Here is a 6,000-nt window from a genome sequence, read left to right as displayed (position 1 = left end):
CTCAAATTTGTATAATGACGAGAAAATTCTAGTTTGAATGAGAATAAAATTAGTATTTTCTTACAAGAATTAATTATTCTTGTTAACGCCTACGTACGTACACGTATGTCACCCACGCACGCACACGATGTAAATCGATGAATGAAAATGAATTTCCTTCCTCTCCAAGAAATGGCGTCTATCGGTCCGCATACACTTCTCGGGCGGACGACCATTATTACTTTCATAAATTTATTTTAATAGATATTAAATAAATGTGTTATCAATTTATTCGCTTGTATTTCTACAAAGACCAGCCGCATCTCATCATCAGTTCAAAAAATCAATAATCAAATAATGATCTATTCGTCTATGTATAGTTGTATAAGTTTTGATAGTGTATAGAAAATGTTAGAATACATTTTGATGAGAGGGAGAAAGTTTAAGAAAACAAATTCAAGTAGTAAGTACTTGAACCAACGTAGAATATGAAATCTTCTTGGAAAATTAACATACATATAAAAATATCATCACGTCTATATCCCTTACGGGGTAGACAGAGCTAACAGTCTTAAAAAGACTGAAAGGCCACGTTCAGCTATTTGGCTTAATGATAGAATTGAGATTCAAATAGTGACAGGTTGCTAGCCTGTCGCCTAAAAAAGAATCCCAAGTTTGTAAGCCTATCCCTTAGTCGCCTTTTACGACATCCATGGGAAAGAGATGGAGTGGTACTATTCTTTTTTTTATTGGTGCCGGGAACCACACGGCATTTGGAAATTAACTTAATAAATATTATATAGAAGTTGGTGTAGGATGCACGGGAAAACACACAAGTTGAGAGAGTGTGTGAGAAAATATTATAAAGATATTTTGAGAGCCACTGCCCAAACGAGTGGCCGGCAGTGACCCTCTCGTTGTGGCGTCAGTAAGAGGCATTTTTGCCTGCACCGCATTCCGCCCCGAAGGAACCGCGCAAAGCATTCTTGTGTACAGAGGTCATGCATTCATATGGAATTCTTTATACATAAATAATAAATGAACCAAAATATTATAATTCATTAACGGCTCCATGAAGGCACAGTAAGAAACTCCGTTTTCAAATTAGATTAAGACGCGTTAATATGGCTTATATCACTGCATTTTGTTTGTGAAAAGACCCGCTGTTCCACTGAAATGGAAAGGTACTCCGAATTTTATAAAAGCCTCCAGATTTTTCCATTGATTTCATACTTAAGGTCATTTAACCTTATTTTATTTCTTCTCATTTTCTGTACCCACGCATAGACACGTGTTTGGGCAGTTATCGATGGACGGACGTTCAGTTGTTTTGTCGTGATAAAATGGGGAACATGTAAAATGAAAAAAAAAAATCAGTATTTATTGTAGAAAATATCAGCACGAGACTGCTTCGCTCATGGGAATTTCAAAAAATTTACTTCTTGTGGATTTCTTCTCAGTCATTTCTGTCTCAGCAAAGTGGTCGTAGTCTTCAAGAAATAACAAGTTTTGTATTATGACACAATTCTTTTTGAATCAGAGTAATACTCAGGGCATACAGGTATTTTGTTGTTGGATTAATTTGTCATTGATTTTAGATTTTGTTCGCATTGATAGGTTTGACTTTACACAGTCTTAGTACGAGTAACATGTAAAACAATTCAATACCTACTGCTGACATCAAGAGGATGATAGGTTACAGACACCTACTGATAAGATGAAAATCATACAGATGTTGTAAGCTCAGGTAGTAATAGGTAACTTACTCTTCAATGCCGCAAACTTTAAAGTGGCCTTTCCATTATACGCGTGCAATTTGAGCAGTCGGCATTCGTCTGGCGTACCAATTAAAATATTCAACCCCATTGCGGGTATAAAGTGAAACGAATCGTTTTAAAGTCCACCCGAACTTTTTAAACTTCCGCACAACGTGTGGGGTGCTGCTAAAATAGAAGTTGTTTACGAGTTTAGAATTGTTCCAACGAAAAAAGAAACTTTAATTTCTACATTTTAAAACAAAAGTCGGCGAGGCGAAGGGATAATGGCTTGTACATGTTTACCCTACGCAAGTATGTGACGCGTCTGTACCTTTATTAGGCGAGTTCTTTTTGAGAGAGGTGAAATTAAGGCTTTGTTAATTTATTTTTGTACACCTGAATAAAAATGAAATTAAATTTTAACTAAACCTTTTTTAATATGGGGAGCTGTAGTAACTGTGACTCATTTTTAGATAGCTCTTGGAGCACAGACTATCGGAAAAAATGATTTATTGAAAAACAGACTTAATGAAATCCTTATGCGCAGTATATTGGAAATTTCTTGAAAATAAGTGGAAACTTCGAGAAATTTTATCACGTGTTTGATCTTCTAGGACGGATAAGAACTTCAGCATCGATCACTAATATACATCGACACATTACTGTCAAAGTAGTACATTTGGTTGCCCAATGAATCAGTCTGTGAGCCGGGCTTGGTAATTAGATTTAAGAACAACTGGGCGGCGTCAGTGCGAGAATGGCCTGCATTAATTTGAGCTTCTCTAACGAGGGCGACGGACCGTCCGCCCGACTGGGACCTTGGCGCAGAGGTGTTGTGGAGTCGCATTTGTATAATGTATTATACAAACAGTAAAAGGCGTAGATTATAAATTTAATGTATATATAGCCGCCCAATAGTGCTAATGACTTTAGCTGGAATTCTATTGACCCTCAAACTATTTTTTACCGTTTTTTCATCAGGGAATAATTTTTCTAGATTGTAAGAAACACAAGCATAAAAAAACAATATTTCCGTGAACGTGCCGTTGCCAAAACAACAATAACATAAGCGCACTAGATAAAACTTATCAACACTTGCATACTGCCAGAGTTTTACTTGTTTATTTATTTATTTAATCTTTATTGCACAAACACAATATACTGTATTGTATAGCACAAAAAGCGGACACTTGAATAAAATTATTATCTTACAGTCAACCATTGGGTCATGCTCACACAAACAGATTTTCATTTCATATTTTTATCAACACGTTACCCTCAAACCGTAACGTAATATATTGTTTCATTTTATTGACCTGTTGATTTTTCTAATGCCAAATAAAAAACTATTATTTTGAACATAATAATGACTCCACAGACGTCGCTGTGCCCTGCTAGTCAAGCTGTGTCCGGCGTAGCAGCGGCCACGCGTCCACAGGCTATGTTTATTGCAATCTGGCAGCTAATGCCGCTTGCTTACGCCGCTTACTGCCCTTTTGTAGCCCTTAAACGTAATTATTTACAGCATTACAGTCTTAAAAGCCACAGATTTGAGAAAATACTCAATAGATGTTGAAATTTATAAATTTTTAGTATTCTTATCTTCCTTTCGGATGGAAACCCCAAAAATGTTATAGTTTTTAAGCGCCAAGTAAACAAAATCGTACCATGAAAAACTTCTTAGAATAGTTTCACATGGAGAAACGATGGCAAAACTATTTCCCAAACATTTCATGAATTTTTAAGTTCGACAGCTTATAACGCTAACGTTCAATAGATAATGAAAACAATTAAGAACTGTTTTGTTAATTGAAAATACATTTTGGTGGGATCAAATTACATAATAATATGTGTTAAACAAAAATCTCTTAAATTTCGTAATACGCAAAGGAAAATAAAACAATTCAAATTATTTCCAAAGCGAAACATAATTCTGTAATGGCAACATCTAAGCGTTGGTCAGCCGAAAGGGTTGTTGAACTATCTCCCTACCCTTAACCCTTACAAACAATGCGTTGTGTGCACGGCCTTAAATAAAAGGTTTGATTTTGTGTTGTAAGGGAGCCTCCGTCAATATTTGCAGAGGATTTCATACCTTTATTATTCTCACCGGACCTTTGAGGTGCTTTCTAAATAATAGGTACATGGGTTCGGTGAGTCGATATTAGTCTTAGGTAAATAGATTACATCATTAACAGGAAAATGATTGAGTAGGAAGAAAACTATGACCCAATATAGGTTAGGTTCCTCTGCAAAGGTTGTAAAGATCAGACCAGACGCTGAAACGAAACGGCTCGCTGGTGCAAATCGCAATGAGATTAGAGAGACAGAGTCTAATTGTTATCTTGCCAATTAATGAAGTTATTTTTATTTATGTACCTAATACCAGCGTACGGCTCCAACCGAAAAACATAGAATCCCTTTAATTTCAGCGGTTGGGGCTGTGCGTCGTCTGTCAGTCGGTCACTCGGTAATGGAAGAGTTTTTTTTTTTATAAATTGACTGTCGAGAAAATATTAGAAAAATCATACATTAATTTGCTTTCAATCGTTCCAAAGATCCCTATTCCTGCTTTAGCACGCATACCAGAGTTGGTAGGTATACTTTATTATCGACATTAATGATTTTCATAAAAGTAGATTGACGTCGTGGGAGGCGATCTTTACGACTTAGCCGCCAGCCTTTCTATTCGACAAGATGCAATTTTAAACTTTTATATTTCGTTCAGAACACCCATTGTTCTATTTTCTGGTGGAATATTTGGATTTTTATAGCATCGGTGTGAACCTGTATATAATATTTTTACACATAACGAACATATTTTTAACTGACTACAAAAATATTTGTTTATGTAAGTTTTACAAGTAGTTGCCCGTATATTTAGCACTAAATTGCACAGAAAACAAATTGTAGGAATTTTATTTTTTATAGACATAGATTATTTGGTAGCGCGGAAGAAGATTCACTTTTCTTACTTTCGTAGCGGGTCTACGAGCACTCGTAGACTCCACAATGGGACATGTCCGCAATGCGACTGTATGTTTCTTTCACGATTTTTCTTTTTATGACAGGTTTTGTCTATCTTATAAGCGACGAAGTCATTTCATATGGTTATATTTAGTATTACAACTATTTAAGGAAGGAATTAAGACTTTTCTTAGGGAAATTATGTTCCTCTAATTATATAATGTGTAAGTAAAATTTCAACATGATTGTGTTAAGTAAATCAATAATCCTACATTTGAGATTTTCTCAATTACTTATAATTAAACGTAGTTCCTCGTAGCTAGAAGATATAACATGTAGACGTAAGTACTTACAGTGTACAGTCGCAGGCAATAAATTGCGCCCAACAATGCATTGACAGAGTTTGCACCCCTATCTGTTACCCGTGGACACCCTAGCAGGGTGTCCATGTTGCGTTGTTAGGGCCACAAGGGTTTTGGAAAATATCTTACGTACGGAACAGGCTGAATAGCCTGGGAGGCAAGTGAGATTTGTGGTTTATGTATTTTGTGAATTGGGACATAGGCATGATTAGCCAATAAATAAACTTAAATGAGGATGGTTCGGAAAGAGTAGAAAAAACTCTGAATTGTTGAATTTTGAAGTATGGAAACACTTATATGTGAAACATATTTTATTTTGAAAAAAAAATTACGATTTTTGTGAATATATCTAAATTATTACAAAGGAGGTTGCCTTCAACTTTTTATATGAAACTTATGCCCGCGGCTCCATTCGTATAATACGTATATTTTTAATAATATCTGTGAAATTCTGAAATCTACATTTTAATTTTCAACATCCAATTCGCTGTGGGACTTAGGTTAATAGGTCCTACCGTAATAAGTATTTCAGTCAGTTTAATCTTTCGTACATTTAAAAGATAGATTTCTATGGACATTTAAGTTACAAGCTCTCCGACTAGTAGTGGCCATTAGCGTCACTAGTTGGAGCTGCAGCTGACATTTTCACATGCGACCTCACTGTTCTCTTCAATTTGTACCACCCTATGATAGTGGCACACAGATGTTTTACACTTCAATTCCTAGGATCCGGGGCAGCATCGGGTTCAAATACTGCCATTGTCTTTAAAGTATAAATGTAGTTCGAGTATTTACAGGTCCAATGTCCAAATTGCATAAAATTTAATAATCTTACTTGCTAAACTAGTGATTGTTATTAATTTTAGCAAGATTGATGTTTTATTATTTAATATTGTCTTAAAATTTTAAGTCATCAGATTTAATATAATTTGATT

The sequence above is a fragment of the Amyelois transitella genome, chromosome 17 (assembly GCF_032362555.1).
Source record: "Amyelois transitella isolate CPQ chromosome 17, ilAmyTran1.1, whole genome shotgun sequence".
In the NCBI taxonomy this organism is placed as follows: Eukaryota; Metazoa; Arthropoda; class Insecta; order Lepidoptera; family Pyralidae; genus Amyelois; species Amyelois transitella.
This window is presented reverse-complemented; position numbering follows the sequence as displayed.